The sequence below is a fragment of the Amblyraja radiata genome, chromosome 38, assembly GCF_010909765.2.
Source record: "Amblyraja radiata isolate CabotCenter1 chromosome 38, sAmbRad1.1.pri, whole genome shotgun sequence".
NCBI lineage: Eukaryota > Metazoa > Chordata > Chondrichthyes > Rajiformes > Rajidae > Amblyraja > Amblyraja radiata.
The window spans coordinates 8,684,753-8,700,207 of record NC_045993.1 but is presented as its reverse complement, the minus strand read 5'-3'; the positions used below and the strand labels follow the sequence as shown (position 1 = coordinate 8,700,207).

Below are 15,455 nucleotides of genomic sequence, written 5' to 3'. Positions count from 1 at the left end.
CTTTGCAAAGGAAAAAAGTGGAACTTTGAAAACATCAAAACGGGAATTGGAGGAACACCTGGAAAAGGCCCACCAAGACACGAAAAGGCATGAGCAGTTAGTCATCCCACATGACATCCCGCCTATTCAACCACCTGAATTCAACCTGGACACCAGCCCTCCAAGATGGAAAGAGGTAGAGAACACTGTCTGGCGAGCAAGAGCAGCATCAGCTCCGGGGCCAAACGGAGTACCATACAAGCTCTACAAGAACGCACCGGATGTGTTACGCTTTCTATGGAAGCTCATGAGGGTGATGTGGAAGAAGCAAACAATACTTAAGGCGTGGCGAAGGGCCGGCGGCGTGCTAATACCTAAAGAAAAGGATGCGTCAGACATCAGCCAATTCCGGCCAATATGTCTCCTCAACGTCGAGGGAAAAATCTTTTTCAGCATTGTATCAAAGGCTGTCCACCTATCTGGTAACAAACAAGTACATTGATACATCTGTACAGAAAGCAGGAATTCCAGGATTTCCGGGCTGCTTGGAGCATACAAGCATGATCTGGCACCAGATCCAAGCAGCTAAGAAGGAGAAGAGAGACCTACATGTGATCTTCCTCGATCTGGCTAATGCATTTGGTTCAGTTCCCCATGAACTCCTTTGGGAATCTTTTGCCTTTTTCCATGTACCAGAGTTCATCACCATACTGGTCAAGAGCTATTTCCAAGACCTGCAGCTGTGCTTCACAACAGCTGACTTCAGTACAACATGGCAGCGCTTGGAAGTAGGCATTATGGCAGGCTGCACAGTCTCACCCTTGGCCTTTACAATGGCCATGGAAGTCATCATCAGGGCCTCAAAATGGGTGGTGGGCGGTGAACGAACCAGGGCTGGGCTCCGTCTGCCACCCACCAGGGCATACATGGATGACATGACAACACTAACCACTACTGCAGCATGCACCAAGCGGCTACTTGGAAAGCTGCAGGAGAACATCAAGTGGGCCCGAATGAAAATCAAACCAAGTAAATCTCGAAGCATCTCCATAGTCAAGGGGGTGCTTAGAGACACAAGGTTCTGTATCGGTGACGACCCAATACCAACAGTGTCTGAACAGCCAGTTAAAAGCCTGGGCAGATGGTACAACGCAAGTCTCAAGGACAAAGAGCAGGTGCAACAACTAAGGCAAGAAATTGTCAACGGCCTGGAGAACATCAATCAGACCCTACTGCCTGGGAAACTGAAGCTCTGGTGCCTACAGTTTGGACTCCTTCCTCGGACAATGTGGCCACTGACCGTTTATGAAGCCCCAATAACAACTGTGGAGAAGATGGAGCGAACCATAACTTCATACGCGAAGAAATAGCTCGGGGTCCCACGATGTCTAACTAACATCGGCCTATATGGCAAAGGGGTCCTGGAACTACCTCTCACTAGTCTAACAGAGGAATACAAGTGTTCTAAAGTAAGACTCCAGATGACACTGAGGGACTCTAGAGACAAGGCTATCAGTGCTGTTGCGCCGCCCCTAGTAACTGGCCGGAAGTGGACACCATCTGATGCAGTACAGCAAGCTTCATCAGCCCTGAGACACAAAGACATCGTGGGGCAAGTCCAGCAGGGAAGAGGAGGCTTTGGCCTTACGACAAGTAAACCAACTTGGCGAAAGGCCACAACATCAGAGCGGAGGACATTGGTGGTCGAGGAGGTGCGGCGACAGGAGGAGGCCGCAAGAAGTGCAAAGGCGGTCTCTCTTGCCAAACAGGGGCAATGGATGCAGTGGGAAGGTGTGGAGCGGAGGAAGATCAGCTGGAAAGAACTATGGGAAATGGAAGCAAGCAAGATCAGCTTCATCATCAGAGCGACTTATGACGTGCTTCCATCACCAAAGAACCTCCATCAGTGGTACGGCGAGGATCCAACCTGTGCCCTCTGCCCAACTCCAGCGACCCTCAAACACATCATGGTAGGCTGCAAGACCTTGAGAACAGGCGGTGTGCGACCAACTCCTTGCCTCCGAGAGCAAGCAACCCCCCCCCCCCCCCCCCCAAGGGCAACAACCTTTGTCCGAGAAGGACAGAAAACATCTAAACATCCTTCCACCAGATCAGAAGAAGGAAACCTATGCAGGGCCCGCGACTGGAGGATGCTGGCGGACATCGGCCGACAACTAATTTTTCCACCTGAAATTGCTTCCACCAACCTCAGGCCAGACTTGGTGTTCTAGTTCCCTTCACAGAAGACTGCTTACATCATAGAGCTCACAGTTCCATGGGAGAACTCTGTTGGGGAGGCCTACGAGCGTAAGAAGCTGCGCTACGCAGAGCTTGCAGCAGAGGCAACGCAGCGTGGCTGGAACACCAAAGTCTATCCAGTTGAAGTGGGATGCAGAGGATTTGTTGCGTCATCTACCATCAGACTGCTGAAGGAGCTTGGAATCCACGGTCAGGCTCTGCGGAAGACCATAAGATCACTCTCAGAGGCGGCTGAAAGAAGCAGCCGGTGGATTTGGCTCAAGCGGAAAGACCCATGCTGGGCCCCAAGTACTTCAGGGTGAATCTTTGGGACGGTTTGACACGGGACACGCGCTAAGGGCTGATCATCCTGCAGCGGGCCGCCCTTGTGGAGGGTGTATAGTGTTAAAAGGCCGAAACACCCAGTGATGCAAGGGTACACTACTGATGATGTGTCCTGTGCCCAACTGTCCTGAAGGTTACCCAGGCCAAGATATACGTATCCCCCGCCCCCCACCGATGTTGAGCGTCTACCACTCTCAACAATCAACGAATGTCGTGAAATGCTCCCCACCTATTGGCACAAGGGACTTCTTAACATCTTGTCCTGTGTATTTGATTCTTCTCTCAACCTCTGATGTTCCAGTGAAAACAATCAAAATTTATCCAACTTTTCCTTGTAGCTGAAACCCTCCAATCCAGGCAGCATTCTGGTATACCTCCTCTGCATCCTCAAAAGTCTCCTCATCTTTCCTGCAGGATTTAAAAAACATATCATGTTCTGGTTTTGAACTCTATATCTCTATTTATGAACCCCCTTATCCTCTGTACTTTACCAATTAGACCTTCAAATACACCAACCCACCCATAAACATTTGACCCTGTGTAAACATCAGCATTGTGCCATAATAGGTCAATGGTCACGTTCTTACCTCTGAATCATAAGGACGTGTATTTGAGTCACACTTTGGAAACTTTATCAGAAACATCGAGGGTGGTACAGTGGATTATTGAGGAATGGTGCATTGTTAGAGGCAGGCCATTAAACTGATACTGTTTCGCAGGTAGATCGCTTGCAGGGAAGATCAAAGGACTTTATCCAGAACTGAAACTCATCCATAAACTACTGTTGGTTAAGAGAAAAGATCACATTGCTGTTTCTGGAATCTTAAAGACTGCTCATAATCAAATGTGGTGCACCTTATATTACAACAGTGATTACACTTCAAATAGCACTTCATTACCTGCAAAGCACTTTCGGATGGCCTGAAAGGTACAGAACAAGTGCAAGAATGTATTTCTTATTATCACAATGGTTTCAATATTCCTGGACTTGAAGAGGAATTAATAGGCTGTAAACACTTTATTATTTTTAAATCCTCCCTTCTGCATTGCTTTATCAGTTCAATGAGCTGAGACACAATATATTTAACTTAAAGCCTTTAAAGAGCCTTAAAGAGGTAGTTCAATTGGCGTGAAGTCCTCACAGATCGGAGTATTGCATGTAAACTTCTATTATCCACCGCCCTCTGCTGGTCTCCTGGGCAGAAATTTGAATTAGAAAGCAGAGAACAAATAATTAAGAACTAGTCTGCTGCCATGACAGATGCAAGATAAATAGCAGACACTAGAGACTGCATATACTGGAATCTTGAGGGAAATATAACCAACTGTTGAAACATTTGTACATGGATAGGAAAGGTTTAGAGGGGTGTGGGCCAAATGTGGGAAAGTGAGACTAGTGTAGATGGGACATCTTGGTCAGTATGAGCAAGTTGGACTGAAGGGCCCGTTCCTGTGTTGTGTGGCTCGGTGGCTGCTGGAGGGACTCAGCCGGTCAGGCAGCATCTGTGGAGAGAAACGGGCAGACGGCGTTTGAGGTCGAAAAAGGCATGGTGGAACTTAAACACAAAATACTGGAGTAACTCAGCGGGTCAGGTAGCATCTTTGCAGAGAAGAAATGGGTGACGTTTGAGGTCGAGAGCCTTCTTCAGACTGAGAAAGTCCTTCCTAAGTCCTCCCTCCACCACCTCCCTCCACCACCTCCTTCCTAAGTCCTCCCTCCACCACCTCAGACTGAGAAAGTCCTCCCTCCACCACCTCCAGTTTAAATTCCATTTGGAATATTTTGGAGGACCAAGAAACCAAGAGAGTCAGGGGAGAAAGAGAAGTCATAGGGAAAGGGCCTTTTCCTGTGTTGCTTAACTCTCTATGCTGGGGGGGGGGGGGGGACTTGGCGGCATCAGTGGAGGGAACGACGACGTTAGAGGTCGAGAGCCGTCTTCAGACTGAGAGTCAGGGGAGAAAGAGAAGTGATAGGGAAAGGGTTGTGGTTTGTACGAGTCTATAACTGCTGGAACGGCGGTTTAGGCGGCATGAGTGGAGGGAAAAGGGGGCAGCCGACGTTCAAGGTCCAGAACCTTCCTCAGACAAGGTAAACAGCAGCAAACAACATGGAGGGCGGGGACTCCTGTAATGGACGCTTCCCTGAGCCTATGTCGCTCCAGCAACGGGCTGTGGGGAGCATGCCAACAGGCACAAAGCCAAAACTGAGGCGGGTTATTTTCGTTTTTTTGAAGGACGGCAATTTATACGCCTTGGCTGACAAGATTCGAGTGAGGTAATGGTAAGCAGTGGGCCAATGAAAAGATGCTGAGGGGAACACACGCACTCATTATTATGGGGCGTTTGATGGACGTTCGTCTTACCCAACAGGGGGGGCGGGACATCGCGGTGTGATTGACGGCACTTTCGCCCAATCGCGTGTCGAGTTCGGGCAGAAGTGGCGACGTCACGCGGATGGGCGGGCTCGCGGCTTGAGCGACGGCCGGGGTGTCCAATCCCGCGTCGGAGGGGCGGGGGTTAGCTTGACCGACGTGAGTTTGAGCCATTCACAGCAGCCCGGTGTGCTGACGGGCATTGGTGGTGGCCAATGGGATTGTGGATCGGTGGCGAAGGCGTCGGTGGGGCAGCCAGTGGGAGGGACGGTAGGAGGGCCAGAGGGGGCGGTGCCCTGTGGCGGAGTTGAGTTGTGTTGTGTTGTGTTGTGTTGTGATGGTCGGCGAGAAAGTTTTCCGGCGAATCCTCCGGCTCGTTTTGCGTCGCGGAGCAAGGAGCGAAAACCCTTCAGAAGAATAGCGGGGATCGGAAGTCAATGGGATAGTCGGCGGCGCGCGAGAGCCGAGGTACTTCCAGAAGATTCTGCGGGAGCCCCTGGGTTTGCGGTGAGTTCGGGCCAAATGGCTGTGAGGAGTTTTGGAGGGAGGAGGAGGAGGAGGAGGAGGAGAAGAGGGAACGCGTGGGTGGGAGGGTGAAGGCGAGGGGGGTGGAGCGGGGCTTTAGGAGGGACTGTGGTTCGGGGGAGGAGTGAAGGGTTGGGAGGGGGAATCGGGGAGCCGAAGGAATGAGGGGGAGGGGAGGGGGAGGGGCAATGGATGCATTGGCGATGGAGGTTAGAGGAATGGGAATCTAGGTAGGTGGTGGGACACAGGCGGAGATGAAAAGGATAATGAGGGAAGGGTTGATTAGATGCGGGGGTGCAGATAGTAGAAGGTGTGACAGGGATGGGTGAATAAGGTGGTGGTAAGGATGAATTCAGTCTGGGGAGCGAATGGGTTGGTAGAAGATGGGCAGCAGTGGTTGGGGGTAATGTGGATGGTTGGGGTGGAAGTAAGTAGGGATGGATGTGCAGTTTGGAACTGCAGATAGACACAAAATACTCAGCGGGCCAGGTAGTTTCTCTGGAGAGAAGGAATGGGTGACATTTTGGGTCGCGACCCTTCAGACTGTATTCTGTGGAGTTGAATGGGATGGAAGTGGAGAATGGACAGCAGTGGTTAGGGCCAATGAGGATGGCAGATGCGTTCTGTGGATTGAATGCGGTGACCAGTGGTTGAGGGCAGCGAGGATGGCAGTAGGAATGGACGCAGTCTGGGAGACAGTGGGGTGTGTGTTTGGGTTGAAGGGGAAGGTGGACAAGATTATTTGTGAGGGGTGTGGGTGGGCGGAGAAATGAGGCTGACGGAATTCAGAGTAAGGATAGGTGCAGTCTGGGCAGTGAATGGGCATGGGTGTAAGTGGAAGGTAGACATAATTTGGGGGAGGGTGGGATGAAAGGAGAATGATTGGGTAGACAGAAAGAATGGAGAGGAAAGTTTGATTGTGGTTAATACTGCATTATCCCAGATGTGCTCTTTTTCTGCCCTCACCCCACCTTTTTAGTTATTCCTGGTTCACTTGATCTTCACATCCTTGAGGGTCTGGTATCTGCCTGATTATATTTGGTAAACACCTATGTTACTGAACTCATCACTTCCGTTCCTTCTAAATTATCCAAACCCTTCATGATAGCAAGACTATCGCTTACATCTACACTGCTCACCGCAGACCTGCTAATTGACGATTATAGCCACGTCTACTAATAGCCATATATCTGCCATAAACCCTTTCCTGATGGCATCTCACCATTTCAGCGATCGGCTAATGAAAAGGCAGATAATAATAACTTTTTTAAACATCTTTTCTGGTGATTGTGAGATGGGGAGAAAAGTAGTTAGTTTTCTCTTGAGTTAAAGTAATATTATCTTCTTTGATGTGGGATTATTAATTCTGTAACCTTGGGCCATTAACTTCTCCGCCACTTATTTTAATTATTCTCAGCCTGGTTACACACATTTGTCTCACTTGTAATAAAAGATAGCTTTTTTTCATGGAAATTTGTTCCAGGCTAGGATTAGAATTGCTGTGGATTCCATCCAATTGCAGAAGTATCATTCAACCCTATAGTGGCCAGTCAGAATTTGAGGGCTGAGTAATAAAACAAAGCTAGTTTACTTCATTCATCTAATTTGAAGAAATTAAAACCTGAACGTATGTATAGAGCTTTGTAGCCACACATTTTTAACATTTCATTTAAGATTTTCAGTGTTTTAAGTACTTACTTTTATCTAAACACTAAACATTGATTTGAATAAATAGGAGTGCACTCAGTGAGGAAATTGGAAGAGATTCAAATCAGAAATATTTCCACGTATTCATGGATGCAAAGCCTTTTTGGCTAAAAGTGACATAAAAAGGGAAACTTTATTAAATCATTGTTTTTTTTATTTTTTTCCCCCCAAAAAGTAAAAGTGAACATCTGCTTTAGATGAATAGAGCCATCCTTAATGTTATTGTTTCTAAAATAAATTGTGCATAAGTTATAGACAAAATTAATAATCTACATTGATAAATTTGAATTTATACTCATATTGGGTGTGGTGCATGAGCAGCATAATTTACAATTAAATATTTCCTGTAGTTTGAAAGCACATTAAAATTAACATTAAAAACTGAGAAGGTCACATTAAAATTAAGCACATAAAAAATGAGTAGAGCACTAAGAGGAAATGAAGAGAACGAATACTGCAGATGGGGAGAGGGTTGCAAAGATCATTGAAGTATAATGAAAGAAAGACGTAATACTAATAGGGGGTTCCTACTCAGGATCTCCTTTCGGATGAGTAAAAGCTTTTTAGTCAGTAAAAATTTCATCATCACCTGTATGTTTCATCATTGCACACATTCTACAACTGACTGTTTGCAGAGGAAAGATGAGCTCTTTATGGCATTGTGCTGAACTAAATCAGTTATGTTTAAATATCTGTTAAGATGTTTTACAAGTTGGAACAGGGCATTAAAAAAAAAAAGTCTATGAAATATTCTGCTATGTTTAACTACAATTTTCTTCAAGTATTTTTCAAAACAATTTTTGATCAATGGTTGTAACCTACCTCTGAATTAAATTTAACTTTTTCCTCAATCCAGAAATTCAAAAACATAAATCCAGGTTGATGTTTAATTACAATAATGTTTTTCGGTTAGGCCCTGTCATGTGGATGTAAAGGATTGTGTTTACTCCTCTATCAACATAACTAGAGGAGGACAACTGGGAAATATCACTATGCCTTTTGAGGAGACTTACAATGTTCAGTTGGCTACCAGATTTTCAAATGTCAAAAAGTATCTTAATGCTGTATAATGGGTTGAGGCTTGCAAATTCTGATGGATCTGTATTGTTGATGGTTTTTGGCAGTTTAATGGCAGTTCCTTTTGCATCCCAGTAAATGTACAGAGTAATTTCCACTGTGCCTCAAATCGAGAAGCATGTTGTTGCATGGAACCTCAGGTTCACCAATTATTGCCATATGGAAGCTGCATTTTACAAATTATACTGTTCATGAAAAAAAAATCCTGAGAGGGGGAGAACCAAGTTTTGACTTTTTGTATCTTTTAAGATGTGGAATATATGCAATTTTCTGGGGAAAGATTTTGTTTTCTGGTTATTCATATCAATTTTAGACAGCAATGCCTTCCTTCAAATAATTCCTCTAAGTGATCTCCACAATTGTTCGCCTTTGTCTCTGAATCTCTAAAGATAATGCTAAACAGTATTCTGAGGTAAGAGACAAAAGAAATACATATATTTGAGGGATGGTCATATTCTGATTAGGGAAGCTATAACTGGCAATTATTATTAATTTAACAGAAGAAATATCCCATGACGTTACACAAAAGCACAGTGAGACAAGTTTAAACATCGGGCCAATAGGAGGTAGGCTTCAAAATAAGTAGTGATATGGGAAGTTTTAGAAAGGGACTACTATGTCATTATGGTATCAAGAGTTTTAAGTGGAAAGTAAGCTATGGTGCAAATTTTACATCCTGAAAAACACTTTATTTCCAAGTTCTATATCTCTTAACTTTATGTACGGTAATAAAAGAAATGTTCATTCTACATGCTTGTTCCATTTTCAGTATATTTAGATTGTCCTGTGATTAGGCTATCTACCAACCTTGTTTATTTGTATGAATTCTGTCAGATGCTCTTGAGCTGTACTTAAGTTCATTTATTTCTTTTGGGAACATTGAAGCACACCTGGGTTCAAAAAATCTCTTGTTAAAGCTTATAATTTCACATTTTGAAGATAAATTGTCTGAAAAATGCACTACATGCAGGATTAACTGAAGAGGATCAGACTAAGCAGAGTTTATATTTGGATTGCAAAGTAATCACTGAAGGCTCAGGGAAACAGAAAGTGAAAGAAGAAGAAATGGGGTGTGGTAAAATTAAAAATAATTAAAGCAAAGGCATTTATTATTATGGCAGGGAAATGCAAATTGGTCTTAATCAAGGTTTAGTTTACATGTTCAGTGTTTGGTCATCACTTTCCATTTAAAGAGGTCAAGGCAGTAATAAGAGTACTAGTTGTTTGAACTAGTACTATGTTGTTGAACATCAGCATTGTTGAGGATTGTCCCAATGTGGATTGAATTGATAATCTTTCTCACGTGCTTACATTATCTTCCTACTCCTTGCCTTTTCTATTCACAAACATTTTCTTAGTGCATCTTTTTGTTTATATGCACTGAAATGTTACTATTTGAGAAAAGAAGAATTGTAAAAATTGGCCAGAAATTTGGACCCGTTTGATATCTATATATATTGATTGATTTTATCACTAAATGCCTCTTCAGTTCCCTCTTAAATATAATGATGTTAGCAGCCTCTTCCTCCTCTCTGGGCAAGTACCTCGACCTGCTCACCTTGCTCTGTATCAATAATTGTATCCATTCTGTTTGATCACATGCAGTCTCCTAAGCTTCAGCTGTGCTTTGTTGAGGTCATGTAAGGTTTAACATATCGATACCTTTGACCTTGAACCAGTTCAATAGGATCTCCTGTCAACCTGTAGACTAAACAAAAATGATGACTCAATACCACACAACAAAATTGCAATTAGGTCAACATTCTTTAAGATTGTGCAAGTATGATTCTCGTATATTGATTTTTGTAGGATAAATAAAAGTGCGTATTCAGATTACTCAATAGACCTTTGGAAGGGTTAATTTGTACCATTGGACTGTTGGAACATTGTCTAACGCTCCCATGCTTTTCAAGCCAGTTTGAAATTTGCCCGAGTTCTTTTGAGTTTTATGTGACTTTGAAAAAAACTTTTAAAGAAAACATTTAATTTTAGCACTTTGTGTAAGCGCTCAAAATAATGACCAAAATGTCTATCTGAGAAGGAATAATTCTAGCTAGAAATCATAAATTGATTCGCTAGTTATCTGCATCAGATTTGCAGTTTCAAATGTCCTCTGCCGACATCTTCTTAGTATGCAAGAGCATTCTCTGTTTCATCTTCCAATGTTTTGATGATACTACACATGCCATTTTCAAATATTGATTAGCGCATCCAAACTAATCAAGTATGAAAAATTACAAGCTGAGCATGTAACTGGTGTACAATTTGAATCATGAGTTTACTTCTCCCATGCAAATCTGATATGAAAAGTTGATTGGTAAGCAACTCTTCAAGTTTCAACGGTGCTAATATTCTAATAGATTTAATTTAATTTAAGCATCATAATTTAATAATGGACTGACTAGTTTTGTAATCTGTTGCAAGTTTTTTGAACAGCTGAAGTTCTGTTGATATCAAATACTGAAACTAAAACTTTAAAAAAGTATCCTTTTAAATGACATTTTCAAGCCCTCAGCCCTCATCCATTTCTACATACTGTCAGTGATTTTTTTGGTAATCCTGTTGTTACATTGTAAAACGTCTGGTACATTGAGAACTTTTGTTTTCAAAATGTTGGTCATGTGCTTGTGCTTGGGTTTTTAGCATTGCCCTTTGCTGTTGGCACTGTCGTTTGAAGCTCTATTGTATTGTTTTTAATCTGTTCTGTAGGTCGTAAAAAAATAGTTGGTGTTGGGATAGTCCTATTTTGTATTGTAGTAATCCCCGGAATAAACCTTGTTTTTATTTAAGGTTTTCTTTTACTTTGGGAAGTGTTTTTTTTACGGCCAATGAAGTACTTTTAAAGTTCTAGTTCTTACTGTTGGAAGTGGGGTAGCCAGTTCAGTGTTTAACAATGCTTCTACAAAAAAGTGTGAAAATGGCACAAAGTCTAATTTAATTATATTTGTCGAACGATGATGCTTGTATCACACGCTATACTTCAGTATAGTGCTATGAAATCCTCAATGCCCACTGGAGAAAGCAGAAGAAGCCGGAAGTGGCGGCGCTGTGATACAGCTGCGGCTCGCCTGCAGTCTGTCTGTTTTTACTTTTTATGTCGGTTTTTTTTGTCTAGTTTAGTAATTTTTTTGGTTATTAGGTGGTGTTATGTGTGTGGGGGGAGGGTGAAACAGAGCTTTCTGTCTCTCCCTTCGGGGGAATGCGACTTTTTGTCGTATCCCCCTTCTCTTCCCCCGTCTGCGCTGAGGCCTAATGGCGGAGCTGGCGGCCTCCAACCTGCGACCGACCTCGAGGGTCCGGAGGTAGAGCCAGCCAGGACTCACCAGGACTGGCCGTCTTCGAGCTGTGGCGACATCCGGGTAGCGGCACGACTCGGCGCTCCGGTGAGGGCGAACGGTGCGGGGCTGAGACACTCCTGTGCGGCCGGCACGGCTACTGGCTGGAAGGCGCTCCCGAGCGAGCGGCCTGGTGCGGAGCTGAGACACTCCTGTGCGGCCGGCACGGCTACCGGCTGGAAGGTGCTTCCGTGGGGGCAGCCCGGTGCGGGGCTGAGACGCTGCCTTGTGGGCGGCCCGGTGCGGAGCGGAGACGGTGCTACGGCGGCTGAGGCGGCGGCAACCTGGATCCTGGGCTCGGCCGCGGGCCGGTGGAGGACAATGTCGGGAGCTCGCAGGTCACAGGCTGGTGCCTGTTTTCCGGAGCACCCGTTGCAACAGCTGCGGGCAGCTTCGACCACCCCCCGGGCCGCCATCGCCCGGTGGGGTATCGCCTCGGCGCAGAGGGAGAAGAGGAGGGAAGAGACAGTAACTCTAAGACTTTTGCCTCCATCACAGTGAGGAGGTGTTTGGTGAACTCACTGTGGTGGATGTTAATTTGTGTTTATTGTGTTTTGTGATTATTACATGTATGGCTGCAGGCAACAGCATTTCTTTCAGACCGAAAGGTCTGAATGACAAATAAAGGTATTCTATTCTATTCAATAATTATTTGTACTATTGCAGTGGAATGCCAGACCTATGCTATGGGAGTTAAAGCCACATACTGTGGACAGAGTTTGAAAATGTATTGTCTTTGGGTGCCAGCACAGAGATGTCCTTATGAATCCAAAGGTGTCCATTTATCTAGCTTTTACTCATTGTAAATATATTAAAGTGCTTCTTGTGTTTAATTTTATGGCAGATTAACTTCAGATATGTTCTTCTGTTTTGAAATGTATATTTAATGCTCTTCATGTTTGTTTACTGTGCTGGCACTTCTAAGACTTCTCATCTGATTTGTGCTTTGCTCAGAATTTTAGTGACCCATTTTATTGTTTATGTTGAAAACCCAAAATGTTGTCTGACCATTTTTATTCCAGATACTGCCTGGCATGCTGAGTTCCTCCAGCAGTGCTTTTTGCTCAAGATTCCAGCATTTGCAATTTTTTGTTTCTCTATGTTTGACAGACGATTCTGTTTAATTTTGTTTTAATATTGTCTTTTGCACCTCATTGTCGATTTTTAATTGAATGTTTAACCTGAGGGTTTCTCTATTTCAACCTGGACTTCCACTGTTACGCTGATGACACCCAGATCTACCTCGGCACCAAATCCCCCCCCACAACCCCCCCCTCTCCCATATCAACTCCTGTTTGTCAGCTATAAAACCTGGATGCAACATAATTTCCTCAAACTCAACAGCGATAAGACAGAATTCCTCCTCATAGGCTCCAAACCCACACTCAGCAAAATCAATAACCCCACTCTCACCATCGACGGCACCACTGTCTCCCCATCTCCCCAGGCCCGCAACCTTGGTGTGATCTTTGATTCCACCCTCTCCCTTGAGCCTCACATCCGCCATGTCATTAAAACCTCCTTCTTTCATCTCCGCAACATCGCCAAACTCAGACCCTCTCTCACACCTCCCGCTGCTGAAAGACTCATCCATACCTTCATCTCCTCCCGACTGGACTACTGCAACTCACTTCTCCTTGGCATCAGCTCCACCTACATCAACCGACTCCAACTGGTCCAGAACGCAGCCGCCCGACTCATTACACACACCAAATCCTGGCATCACATCACTCCAGCCCTCAAACAACTTCACTGGCTTCCCATCTCCCACCGGATCAACTACAAAATCCTGATCCTCACCTGCAAAGCCCTCCACCATCTGGCCCCCCCATATCTCACTGACCTCTCCCCCTACCAACCCTCACGGTCCCTCAGATCTACATCAGCCGGTCTCCTCTCCATCCACGTCCAACCTCCGCAGTTTTGGGGACAGAGCCTTCTTCAGGGCAGCTCCCAGGCTCTGGAACTCCCTCCCCCAACTGATCCGCAATTCTGTGTCCCTCACCATCTTCCAGTCCCGCCTCAAGACCCATCTCTTCACCTCTGCCTATCCTTAGCCCCACGTCCCCCTCCCTTTTCATCTGTGCATTAATTGCCTCATATTGTGTTTTGTATTGAATTCTGTCTTTACTTTGTGTACTAGTCATGTCTCTACTATTTATTTCATTCCCCTTACATGTTTTTCCTCTACCTGCTAAATTTTTGTACGGTGTCCTTGAGACTCTTGAAAGGCGCCCATAAATAAAATTTATTATTATTATTTATTATATGGACTGTACAGAATCCACGGGTAAGATTTTACAATCTTGGCTCAATTCTTCTCCCCTCAACTGGAATACCTAATCATAAATTTGTGTACCTTTTATCCACTGAGGGAATTTACGTCTATCATCTTGTTTGTGGTTAATGTACCATTCCAAGCCAATGCTAAGATTACACTGGATGAATTACACACTGTTGAGATGGAGAATCTTGATGTTCTGTTCATCATCGTTGATGACTTCAATCAAGCAAATCTCAGGCCCGTACTGCGCAAATACCAGCAGCATGTCTCCTGCCTCACACTGAGTTTAACATTCTAGACCACTGCTATACCACCAAAGTACACCAATCCCTTCCCTTCATTTCACCCAGCCAGATCAGCTGTCGGTGCTGCTGCTGCCTGCTTTTAGACTGGCATTGAAACACGAGGCAGCAACAATGAGAGCAACACAGCAATAGACTGAAGAGGATGACTGGCTTGACTCAGAGGATGGGAACATGTTCAAGATCGCTACATCCAGACAATGACTGAACCTTCCTGATCTCCCCTTGCCGGACAATTTAATTCTCCTTCCTATTTCTTCACAGACTTTTCTGTCCTAGATCTCTTCCATTGTCAGAGTGAGGCTAAATGCAAATTGGAGGAACAGCACCTCATATTTCGCTTGGGCAGCTTACAGCCCAGTGGTATGAATATTGATTTCTCTCACTTCAGGTAGCCCCGGCATTCCCTCTCTCACTATCCCTCCCCCACCCATCACACTAGCTTCTCGTTTTCACCCTACAAACAGCTAACAATGGCCTGTTTCCTTTATCATTGTTACTTTTTTGCATATCTTTTATTCATCGTTCTTTATATCTCCAGATTACCGATTACATCTCTCATTTCCCTTATCCCTAATCAGTCTAAAGAAGGTTCTTGACCCGAAACGTCACCCATTCCTGCTCTCCAGAGATGGTGCCAAGTTACTCCAGCTTTTTGTGTCTACCTTAGTCATTACTGGTTTCATCAAGAAATGCATTGACAACTGCATTCCACCAAAGACTATTGGGGTCTATACTAAGCATAAATGTTGAATGAACTGGGAGATTCAATCTCTGCTGGTCCAGTTTCAAGACTTTCAAGAAGGTCGAGCCTGTGCTGTACTAGAAGTCGAAGTATGATCTCCATGTCTACCAGGGATGCCAGCAGGGAATACCAGGATACGCTAGAAGCTCAAATCAATCGAGCGGATGCCAGACAACAGGGGTGGGCCTGAACATAGGCTACAAGCTGAAATCAATGGGTCACCAATTATTGCCCTTCCCTGTTTGCTCTGTGAAGTTAGTAATAAGCTGCTTTGTTGAGCCATTGCAGGTCGTATGGTGAAGATACTCCCATGTGTTTCTAGAGAGGGTTCCAGGTGTAGTGATGTTGAAAAAAATACTGATATTTCCAAATGAGGATGGTGTAAGGTTTGGAAAGAAACCAACAAGTGGCTGTGTCCAGTGAGCCTGCTGCTGTTTTCTTTGGTGCTACAGGTTGCAGGTTTTGGAGATGATATTGGAATAGCCCAAGTGAGCACCTCGGCATTCTGTAGATGGTGCACCAGTGACTGAGGAAGTGCAAAGCGTT

The 15,455-nt window shown here is 44.7% G+C and overlaps 1 long non-coding RNA gene across 1 annotated transcript in view; it reads left to right on the top strand.

Moving 5' to 3' along the window:
• The first annotated feature begins 5,193 nt into the window (after window positions 1-5,193).
• LOC116967022 overlaps window positions 5,194-15,455 on the top strand; it is a 40,263-nt gene continuing 30,001 nt past the window's right edge. Inside the window, exon 1 of the long non-coding RNA XR_004410119.1 lies at window positions 5,194-5,441. This is a non-coding gene — a long non-coding RNA (uncharacterized LOC116967022). The remainder of the gene's footprint in view (window positions 5,442-15,455) is intronic.